This window comes from Lonchura striata, chromosome 2, assembly GCF_046129695.1.
Source record: "Lonchura striata isolate bLonStr1 chromosome 2, bLonStr1.mat, whole genome shotgun sequence".
Lineage (NCBI taxonomy): Eukaryota > Metazoa > Chordata > Aves > Passeriformes > Estrildidae > Lonchura > Lonchura striata.
The window spans coordinates 52,444,787-52,457,827 of NC_134604.1; positions in this window are offsets into that span (position 1 = coordinate 52,444,787).

Genomic DNA, 13,041 nt, shown 5'->3' on the forward strand with positions numbered 1-13,041 from the left:
ACCTTTTTACTCAAAAGGTGTTGCTGAAGGATAGTCCACCACTCCTTTTACATAAAACATTTTTTAAATATGAACAGTGCATAGTTTATCTAAAAGATTTTTCAGCAGTCTTGCATGGATACTACAGATTATTGTTAAGTTTATTCTAATTCTGAGACTAATTTCCCTACGACATATACAAATAATGAAATAAGGTTTCTCATTTATGCAGCTGTCCAATATATTATACTGCTATTTAAGAGATAATTAATTTTAACAATAAATCCATCATTGTACAACAACAACAAAAAAAAAAGTCAAATGCATCCCACTAAACATATTTTAGAAAGATATTATGAAATCCCTTGAAATCACAGTTGATATAATTGACAACTACTGAAAGCTTGAATGAGTTCCAAACCTCATAAGTCTGAGTAAGGGATAAAGGGGAGTAGTTCATAAAAAATGAAAATAAAAATAATTTAATTGAAAATCTATTTTAAATCTCACTTGGATTACCTAATTTACTTGGATTTTGTCCTTAAATGATGTGTAAATTTGTTTTTTTGTAATTCTACGATATTGGAGGAATTTTCAATATATTCATTCCTTCTCTATGTCTTTGTTATTGGAAGATTTTTTTTTTATTCCTAAGAGGAAAAGTCATCATTACAGGCATATAGTCAAAGCTGCATATTATCATTACTATTTCTAGTATAAGTATCATATTTTTTTGCCCCTACCTACATACTGAAAATTTGAATACAAGGTTAGTGTATTTACATCTACAACATTTACATGTTGTAAATGTAAAACAAGACAAACTTGCAGTTGAGGACTACTTTATAGAGATTGGATTTATTGATATATATGATGCCTGAGATATTTGGTTTTGCCTAACCTTTTCTTTTGTTGTTTATCTGGATCATACTTCCTTTCTTTATACTGTTTCTCTTAGTGCAGTTAGTATCTGTTAGGTGAGCTAACAGAGGTGAAGCTATTGTTTAAAAAAATTAGAGGAATTATTAGAGGTTTTATTCTTGTTTGTTGGTCTGTGTTTTGTCTTTTTAAATTTTTTTAATTTTTTCATTATTTTTCCAAATAATAATCACAGCAGGCTCTTTAGACCTTCTTGCAATCAGTACCGCACCCTTCCTATTAATGAATTGACCTGATGCATGTAACCATGTATGCTACAAATTTTACTAATGGCTGCAGTCAGTGTTGATAATTAACTGAATAAGTGATTCTTTTGCCAAGGTGGTTATTTATATGCAACGTCCTTGTTGAATAATTTATAGTAGCTCATTTTGTTAATAAAAAAATATTAGTGATGCTTTCACACACTGAAAACGACAAAAATATTTAATAAATGGTGGACTGTCAAATAATTTTTCTCAGTCCTAGTTACAGATCTAATGCTATATCTAATGTAATGAAAAGGTCCCAAGAAAATGACTTGAGTGAAGCTGAGATTTACAAAATTATAATTCAAAACTTTCAAACTTTTAGAAAATGCCTGAATCTGTTGGGGCATAATTCTCAAAATCTTATTTGGCATCATAATTAAACAAATATAAAGATATCTATCTATGCCTAGATCTTCTGTGAGCATTTGCAAATCATTGCTCTCTTTCTTCCAGAGTACAGCAGGGATGTTGGAACTAAGCAACCCCCTTACAAACACCCACAAGATGGACTCAGCCATCACTGAACTAAAAAGACAAAGAAAGGAACACTGATCAGGGTCTTCAAGGGAAAAAAAAAGAACACCAGTGGTCTTTTTTTCTAATATTATACTCATGGTCTTGTACTTAATTACTGTATAATGTAAAATACAAAACTAAGCTTGGGACTAAGTAGAAGCATAGTAACAAAAGGTTGCAACAAAAACTATGCCTGGTACTTTCCAGGTGAATAGCATGGGATACAGGTGTACCAATAAAAGAGAAGTATGACCATTATGCTTGGATCTAATGTAAGGAGACAGGGAATACTGAAAGCCATTCATATTGGAGACGGCTGTGTCTTTTTCATATTAGAGAGCTGAAAACCTGAAGGTGAATAGTGTGTTTAAACTTAAGACACACAGGTATGTTTAGATAACTGAATCAAATTATTCCTTCCTTTAATTCAGGACATTGAAAAGGAATTTATTCTCAATAAACTCTTGTGAAAAATTCCTTTTCGTGAAAAGGAATTGGAAGAGAAGAATTATGCATATTTTTCTAAGTATATTTATTTAGATTATCCAGTCATTGATGAAATATTAATCAGGGATTATTTTTATTCAGACATAGATTTAGTATATGGTTTTAGTATATGGTTCTTTCTATGTGATGAAGTAGGATTCTCCAGTTTTCCTTGTGACAATTTTGATCACGTATACATTCTTTTTCCATTGTTTCCAGATTTAAGAAATTCAAGTAGGATAACAAAATCAAAAGTGTGCACAGACACAGATACACACACACAGACACATATAAACACATACACACATATATATGAATGCATATATTCACATATATATAATTACCCTACACTGGTTAGCATCTATCTGACATAATTAATACCAATATTATATTTCTTTATCTGAATTTGCTGCATATCTGTATTTTTCCTTTTCCAGTGATAGTATACGATACTGAAATTTCAGGCAATCATTCCCACATGATAAAAAAAAAGATAAAAATTAAAAATTAAACAACATATATACAGCCTCATTACTGTCATCTTTCATCATAACACAGAACACACACTAAATCAGGCCTGAATTTCTAATGGTAATCTGGTTTTGGTAATGCTAATCTGGTTTGGTAGGAACATGTAAATGAAAACAACATTGACTTTGTATCCCTTAGTAGTGCTACCATTAATTTAATTTTAAGGAACGTCATAGAATTTTCTTGTTAAACAAGGAAAATAGAATTAAGTAAAAAAGCCCTAGATCATATGTTAGTTTTTCCTCACAGAGAATGATTGCCACCAAATCAGAATAACGGTGTATTTTAAGCACTTTTTTTTGCAGCCATAATATTTCCTTATCCTTGGAACAGCAATCGGTATGATATCTGTAAGTAATGCCAAGGCAGGTGCAATGATTGTTGTGACTATAAAAATAAATGGATATAACCTCATAACTGATTTCACAAAATTGATGATGGTGGTGGCCACTGACTATTAATATTGCTGACACAGCTATCAAATTTTAAAAGATTGAGCTCAGAAAAATTAATATGCACAAATAGAACACACGACATGTGGCTCTTTCTTTACAAATGGTGAAACTCTTCCAAGCATGCTGCATTACTTATGAAGAGTAGTTTTACAAATGACTGTGCCATGTTATCACAAATCTACTCCCTGGGGTGACAACCAACATGACTTGTAGTTTAAATAGACTTAAGGAAAGACTGAGGCTAAGAAAGTCTGATTTTATCATACTTATCCTTGAAAAATAATACAACTGGATTAAATGTGCCCACCTTGTGTTTGTACACTGGTTCATCTGTGGATTTCAGAGTGGAAAGAAGTCATACAAAGGACAGTAATACATCATTTTTGGCCCATGTATCAAGAAATAAAAGAAATAAACTGCTGTCACTTGTCATCAAGACTTGTACGTTTCTCTATTCATGTGCTTTAGCAAAGTCAAAGGCCAAAGAGTGAAAATACATTTTTAATTGAATTTTAAAACTATACAGGCTAATAAAGTCAGTGAAGTGCATACAAATCATATTACCCAGTGCTTCTAGAACCTTTAATTCATTTTTTCTTACTGCTAAAGAAAAATGTGTGCTCATCGTAGGAGTAATAAACATGGGTAATTATGCATAATTATAGAGATTAAGTTCCAATTAAGGTTCAATTTCTGTAATAATCCTATCCAAAAGTCTTTTAAGGTTTTTGGTGGCAGTAATGAAGACCAAGGTAAAAGAACATAGTAAATATCCTTATGATTATAGGCAAAAAGTGACTGTAGATCTGGGTGGCTTGAATGCATTGATGTGTTTTAAAAGCATTAAGTTTTAAAGTGCATATTTGTTTTTGCTTTAGGACTTACTAATGCTTCCCTATAGCATCATCCTAGATCAGAAGAATTTTTTATATCATACAGAAACACTCTGCTTGCCATATTGAAAGAGATTTTGTTTTTTGTTTTGCATTTGATAGCAGAAAATGATCTCAGTCATTTGTACACTTGCCAGTTCTGCTATGCTAAAAACAATATTCCAAATCTTGTTCCACCTAAATTCCTTTATGTTTTTGCATATTCATTACTTTAGTGAAATTGAAATATTTCACATTTTATTTTATTAAGAAAGAAAATAATCTTCAATTATAAAACCAGAAATCCATACAATTAACATATCCATGCTATATTCTGCAGAAACTCTTCCATAGTAATAACTACTGAGAACATATATATCACTCAAATTCTCATTACATAATTTTGCATACAGTCAACTTTTGCTAATTTAATTTGCTAAACAAAAAGCCTATTGTAACAATATATTCAATGCTTTAAATTACCATTCCTGTGCAAGAATAAGTAACTCTGCATCTCCAAGTGAAGTATCATCCTAAGTGGATTTTTTTTCAGAATTCCTGAAGAGAACAACTTCAGAAGACTCACACTTTAAGGGTAGCTTGGGAGGTAGGCAGAACCACATTAAGTGGTATGACTACAAATGAGGCAGGCAACTAAACGCGTACTCAAGGCAGATGGAGGCAGTAGTTCTAAAGTTTATTAAATATAATGAAAATAAATTAGCATGCATTAAATAAAATATTTTCACATCTGAAAATGGAATAAATTTTAAAATATTCAGAAAAAAAACCTCATTATTGATAGAAAGAACTTCTCAAATTAATGTATGACTCACTTGGTAGACTGTGCTCCTTAATACTGCATACCTATAAATCAAAGGGAAACTTGCAACTCCAGTAAAGGGAAATTCACTCTCCACCACCAAACAATAAAAAGAGCAGAAAATCTTGACTCAATAAGACCAAATAGTTATTTGCTGATCTCTTCAGAACTGTATTCTACCTGTACAGATGCAGAATCCAAATATCTCAATCTGCCTACAACTTTCATAAAGCAGCTTCAAACCACAGTTCACAGGTAGTTTTAAAATTATACTTGACTGAAAGTTTAGATTTTTGCAACAACAAGGCCTTAAATTTTTAGCAAAGGGAAGACTATTGTATTGTTACAACTACAGAAGGTATAGCATTAGGCATGAACCTATTCTTCCCACTCCTTAGTCTCATCCTGGAGATGTCAAAGTGGAAATAGGGAAATTTGCCATATTATCTTGCTGACTGGGAAGCTAAAGTGCTGTTATTGTCAGCTATTAAAAAATTAAAATTTTAATTTATCTCTCTTTTCTCTATTAAATTCATCTAGCATTGCTAGTGGAGTTTCCTAAAGTTATTTGACTCAGATAACATAACTCAATAACATAGAGGTTCACATGACACAGATGTGATTAAAATATTCTACAGATGCAGTTACATCTATAGGAAGGTATTCTGGATCTGCATCTCTGGTATTACCTATTTTTTGCACTATGACCTGACATTGCCCCATTATGTCTGGAGCTAAACCCAAAACCAACTCCAGACATGAAGACTTATGCCACTACAGAACATGAGGACCATGACATACATGACAATGGAAATAAAACAATTATTTAAGCAAATATTCACATGGGGCATAATTTTAACATGTCATAGAATCAGTACACTCACATTGGAATTTACTTAATCTAGGCCACTACTGATATGGCATGAAACCTTTGTATTTATTTTGCACATAATACTTACTTGACTAATGTGATCACAAATTTAATGGAGACTTAAGCCCAAAACATATTGCTTGCTTATTTACCAGAAAAATTTGGTTTGAGAAGAAAATATTTTTTTTTCTCCAACCTCACACCTTTACTGGTTTCTCTTGATGACACATGTATTTCAAAAGAAAATCACCAGGAGATTACAACTTCTCCCTGACCACTGAGAGAAGATAATTCAAAAAGGGTCCCAGGTGGGATGTAGGTGCTCATCCAGAATATAACTCAGCCATTGTATCTTTCAGCAGATGGTTATGTCAGTGTGCAGTGAATCATGAATTCCACTGTGGTTTTTTTGCTGCTCCCATTCCAGAAATAGATTGAACTTTATCAGATACATCAGTTATCCATTCCAGTTACTTAGAGTAAAAAGAATAATGATTATGACTGCTTGAAATGAATTTATTTCATTCAAAGAAGTTATTGTTTCACCTTGACCTTCAGGAAATATTATTATATCTATAGGTATAACTGTGTTAATATTTTCAGATATTAACATGTAAATGTGCAACATATAATATTTTAAAAGTCATTATAAAGTAAATTAAAATACTTTAACTATAATGTAAATTAAAATAATTTAACTATAATTTAACTAACTGAATGTTACATGTAATTACCATCAGATGCACCATTTTTCATTTTGGAATTACCTATGCAAATTACATATGGAATAGTCATAATCATAAGAAGAAAATCAGAGAAACATTGCTTTGCACTAGCAATAAAAAAGTAATGGTGAAGGGTGAGGTTTATCATTTAACAAAATTGTGGCTAGGAACAGTGGTTTTGCACTGCATGAAAATAAGCCTGTGTATTCTCCCTTTTCTTGTTTAATTCAAAGATAACTGCAATTCTTCTTACTATGACTTTTCCCAGTATAAATGATGTCATTGTTTAAAATCCTGGTAAAAATTTAAGGTTGAAAAAAACCTTGGCCACAGAACTATTGGAAGAATGAAATTAGAAACTCACGCTGGCAGCTGAACACTGTATAAATAAGTCTTGGAAGAGTGAAAACGTGTACAAGGCATTTATCAGAGAGACAGATGCAAACTCTTGATATTGAGGTATGTTATTGAGCTTGTCATGTTTCTTTAGCTACTAATTCATAGTGAACTGTCACAAAGGAAAAAAAAAACTGGTGAAATAGACCACAAATGAAGTAGGAAAAAGTATTAAGATTACTTTAATTTATACATAGTTAATATTTTACATTAGATAAATCTGTTAGGATTTAGGGTCATTGTTTCCTTCTTTATAGAAGCAGCTGAAAATTTTTATATATATGACAAAAATTATTGTCACCATTATGCACCCCTAATGACAGAATATGATTGTGCCATAGCGTGACACCCAGTGATGAAGCAAAGGAAGTGTGAGAAACCCTGTAAAATCTGAGTTTATTTCAATTTTTTTATCAAATACTTGTGCAATCTTATGGAGGAAGCAACCTGATCTAGTGATATCTTTGCTAGTGTATCATCTTTCATATTTTTCAGTAAAGGAATTTTATTCTTGCTCAGAGGATCCTAGAACTTCTTATCACCTTGGCATTCCAGTGTTTCTAGTTTGCACCTAAGAGCCCAAGAACTGATTGGTAATTTATATTAAATCATGCATGTCCTTAGGGTACCCTTGAAGAACTTTCTTGAGTCATTGTGGGTTTTAATACACACCAGTTAAAAAGAACAGGACTTATGACTTATCTTTTTTTTTTTTTTTTTTTTTGGTAAAGAATGTGGTCTTCACACATAAAAATCATAATTTCTATTAGTCACAATGATAAAGAGTCTTGAGGGATGACGAGTATAAAAAATTCTTTCACTATTACCTGAAATAAAACAAACAAGATATTTGCAATCAATGACAGTTCACGAACCCCAGCCTGGGGGTCTCAGTGAGCCGCTGATAGCCAACTGTCACAGATATAATGTGTACTTTGGAAAAGATTGTGATAGCACTAAATTGGAACTAAAAAGCACAGTGGAAAGGAGGCAAGATCTACCTCTTCAGCCTTTAATACAGAAGATTCCTGGTAAAAATACCCTGCATTATATAACTGAAATGATAATGACAACAAATTTTTAGAATATTTTTAATCTTTTTCTGTTAAATGTATTCTGGCTCAGTGACTCAGTGAAATCTTGTGGGTCTCTTCCAATTCTGGATATTATCTGTACATTTTAGCTTTGTTGATTATTTCAGCTTTTTGTCTACTTGAATTACAGCATTTTCCTAAATGCCTCTCTGTCTTTCTAGTTTTATTGCAAGTTTATTGTAACTGAGTCTAATTGCTATATTTAGAATCAACAATGTGGAAAGTCTGTAATATCTTATTAAGTCTTTGCAGCAATGGCTATTAACAGCTTATTGTTTTGAAGAAATACATGGATAAGTTATGCTCCAGCTTGTGGTATAATGACATTTAATTTTGCCCAAAGAAAACTAGCCTGATTGTGCTAGTAGATGCTACCAAATAGCTATTTCTCTACATATTGTAATTTGAAAAGTAGATATAAAATATTGTGAGTGGAGGGAGAGACAGTCTGATGAATATTGCATGAACAACCTAGTGTGAATATTGTTTCCTGCAGTACCTCTTGCAGAAAGGTAATCTCTAAGACTGTGTCAGGGAGGTTTGTGTTAGGTTTTAGAAAAGAAAGGTTCTTCACCCAGAGGCTGGTTGGGCACTGAAACTGAATTCCCAAGGAAGTGGTCACAGCACCAAGTCTGACAGAGTTCACAGAGTGCTTGGACAACTCTCTCAGGCACATCGTGTGACTCGGGGTGGTCACCTGCAGAGCCATAATTTGAATTTCAATGATGCTTGTGGGTGCCTTCCAATTCAGGATAGTCTATCATTCTATTATCTTCAATTCACCCAATGGCTGTATGATTTTATCATAGAAGGATACCAAATGAGTTAAATAGAATCTTCCCTTTGTGGACCCATCTTGTGGACTGTATTGTAGGTGATACATGATGTATGTTTCTTTCTGGAATGGTAACTGGAATGGAACCAGTTTACTCCATGAAGCCTAAAATTTCATAAGATTCCTATGTTTAAGAACTTGATCTTGTACTAACTCAGCAACAAAGAGCGTTTCATTTTTAGATTCAGAATCTTGAGGTAATATCTAGAGGGAGGTCTAGATTTCCAAACCTCCCTTACATTCAATGAGCTATAGGAACTGATGTGCTTATACACAAACAGTTGTATGGTGTAATTTCACATGCCATAGTGTAATCAGGATGCGTGGAAGGCCAATATGCATAACTCTGGACTTGGAGCTCTGAGAATCAAATACTTATAGAGGTGTTAGGCGTTAGAGGTTTCACAGTGGCTAATATGGTGATAAACACTAATAGTTAAGAAAATGAAACTTGCCTTTGATGTCTATATTGGGCTGAGCTAAATAGCTTTTTTGGCTTTTCTGGTCTGTCACAGATCCTTCCTCTGAACCTTCCTGCAACTTATGACTATTACAACTGTTCAAAAGAGTTGCTAGAGAAAGATCACAGCACAAACCTATCCTTAGCTAGATGGGTGTCTTGGGTGTCTTAGGGATGAGGCAAAGTTTCATTTGTGTTATCATCTAATGTAAGATCAGTAACTCCTTGTCTTCTCCTGAAATACCATTTTTCTTCATTTTGCCTCCAGAGGGGAGTAAAGGCTTTCAAAAAACATATTCAGAAGGCACTTTTGAATGAGTTTTTTTAATTGATTTTGTACGAATTAGGTGAATTATTTGTGGACCTCAAGTAGTTTAAGAACTGCTGTGTTTGGCAATTAATTTTTGTGAGCATTGAACAATCTGTGGACTACATTTTTATGCATCTGCAAAAGATAGCTAGGAAGTTCAAGTGGGACTTATGTTGTCATAGAGATGGTTTCATTCCTATAACAAGTTGCAAGTTAATTATTTTCAGGTTTAAAAATCCATTTTTTACCTAAATATATTCAAAATGTTGCTCTCATATGTTGAACAAAGAAAATTTCTCTGTTAAGTAAATTTCTCATCTTTTTGAGAAGCAATGAGTCCTCAGAACATTCTTCAAATAATCTTCAGGTTCTATTAAAATAAAATGAAATTAAAGTCATATTTGTTCTGCGCTTGCCTAATGTATACTGTGTTCAGATTGCTTATTGTATTTTTTCAAGGATGACACCAGTGGCCAGCAAAAAAATATTTTGAGTAGATCACACAGTCACTGTTCTATGACTGCACCTTCTAAGCATATTAGCTAGACTTTCTCCCCACTTCACCTAGCCCTGTATCTCTTCCTGAGTCAAAAGAATAGTATTATTTTACTGGTTTGAGTTTTTAAAATTCTTTTAATACAAAGGATCTGATATGTTGCACAGGTTTTGTTACAGGTGAAGAAGTGTGTCTTAAAATATAGAAATTTGATTTTTAGTTGCAAAGTAAAAGTGTGTAAAAGATTCTGGAACAGTGTTAAAAAGGTAAATAGACCAGAATGATGTGAAATTCTTCCAATTTAATCTTTTATAGTGTCAATGGCACTTGAAATTTACATTTTCCAAATGTGTAGCATGTACCAGGAAGTACTGGTTTCTAACAACATATTTTTATCAGTCTGGAAATATGAATTTTATAGAAATGTCATCCCAAGATTGGGAAAAATAGAGCATGAGACAATTCTGTGACCTAACAGTTTTATTCTCAAAAGCAGAAAATTAATAGACTTAACATCTATTTAGAGTTTTCCATAACCCCTAGAAAGCGTAATGCAGTAAGAGAAATCAAAGAAATATCAAAGAAAAACATGAAAATTTCAAACAATTAGAATGGGGGGTCTTTTACGCAGAAACAATATTATTATGTTCTACAGAGACATGCCAGAGAAAGGAGAGCTTTGTCTCAGAGCTAAGTCAACAAGTTCCTTTAAAAGTATGCAAATCAAAAGGTTATTTTTAGATTAAAAAAAAGACCCATTTATAGCTTTACAAAAGAAATTATTCAGAGTGTAATTTTAAATACTTCTAGTAATTAGAATGAAACAGTTGCAAATATTTCCTAATAATATTTTTTTTTATTTTTTACCTACAGCTGTCTATTTTGTAATTAATTTAATACTTCTAATTTGATGTGAGTGAATTTTATCAGATAAGAACAATAACAAAATCACATCCTCTGATTAATGGAGCACAATTAATTATAGATAAGCATATAGAAGTCTTGAATAAAAGTAGTAAAGAAGAATTTTTAATTTCCTTCATCTTCTCTTTCTTTTCCCTATAATATTTAATGCAAGTCATCAGGGATAAAAAAGCATTAAATAGTGGCTGAATGACCAGGCGGCACACTCCTAAAACTCATGAGGATTTTTAGTGTCAGAGAACCAAATCTCCTCCCTCCATTCCCCCATAAAATTCTCTGCAATGGATGAGCATTACATGTTACATTAAAAGTTCCATAAAATGTCCTAGGGTGAAGCACTTATACAAGATTTTAAAATATTTTTTACCTCCCCCAAGAACAGTGATACTATATAAATATACTCAATGAAACAATGATTAGTTTATTTATGAAAACTCTGCCAAAGATGCTGCAGACTTCAAACCAAACCAAAACTGCTGAATTGCACCAAACTCCATCTTGGTGCCTACTTGTCCTGAATGAAATTTCAGCAGAACCAGACCTAATTAAATCTCAATTAAAAGCATGCTGTGAAAGGGTCAGCTTCAACTTTTCTCAAAAGCTATTACATATGAATTTCCTTTCTTATGACTACATCAATGAACTATGAGATATTATCAAGCTCACTGTATTACAGAAAACTATAATGACTTCCATCATGACTTACACATTCAGCCATCTAGTTCTAGATCCTTCCATCCTTCAGCATGAAGCTATCTTTTATCTGCCACTGAATATTTGCTACAAACATTGGATACTAAATTATTATTTAATTTTCATTAAAGGAAATATACTGGAACAAATCATTGAAAATACAATTCTAACTTCTAGTATGCTCTACAGACATAGAAAGTAGACTGGAAAAGACTTTATTAAGAATTGACAATTTCTTATTAAGATTGAATTACAGTAGAACTGTTTGTCTCCTTTATTCTATCTTGTTCTTTTTTGGTTTCACTTACAAAGTCCCAAATATTGATGAATCTGCCTGAGGAAAGGAGATTACAGTTACTATTCTTGCATCATGCAAATTAGTGCACTTGAAAATCTTGATGAAATGCAGATTTAGCCACATTAATTCTGTGTGTGGATGATGCCATTATGACTTGGATTATAATGAGCCTGGGAAAAGATAGTAATAAGTTCTGCTTTCTTTCATATGAAATGCTATTTCAATTAAAAAAGTTCAACACCGCTATGTATAATGTACACTCAAATACATATAAAATAAAATTAATTTTTACAGTTATTTTCCTTTAAAAAACACTTCTTAAACTAGTCCAAATACAAATGACTAATTTTATAATTTGAGTTAAAAATGCACAGGTATGAATTTTTGAAGACATTAACAGCCCATATTTGCCCTCTATATTAATGAAAGCACTACTTGTACTAGCAATGCTGTTGTGATAGATGTATATTGAGATTGTTTGTATTCTTAGCTTCAATTTCTTTTCCAGCTCATAAGGATCTGGAATATTTACATAGTTAACCTTTAATATGAAATTAATTTTAAGGTATTTAGATTATTATCTTCTTGTAAGGAAGGGGAATAAATGTTGCCAGCAAACAGTGTGAACAACACTAAGTGTGAGTTTGCAGATTCTAAAAATGGAAAATCTAGATTACACTAATACTAGGGAACTTTTTGGAAAGAGAGAAAAAAGAGAGAGAAAAATAAGTGAGAAAGGAAAAGGGTAACAAAAAAAAAAAAAAAGAGATTTGAAGACGCCATTCAGTTTATGTATTAACAGTCATCCAGTATGAACTTAGAACTGTTCCCTTTCATTTTCACACATGAAACCAGGTACTGCTTCATAATTTCAAGATAATTTGGCCTGTATTTATTCTGCTTCTCTTCACACAACTTGGGGTCTAGTGGATAATTTATCAATTACCTCAGATGCTGTTTTTACTATTATGAGAATTTAAATAAGTTTCAAGTTTCTTCAAGGAAAACACAAGTTTCTAAATTTCCATGTTTATTTTGTCATAATTTCAATAGCTAAAAAATGAAAGGAGGTGAGATTCCAGTAAGC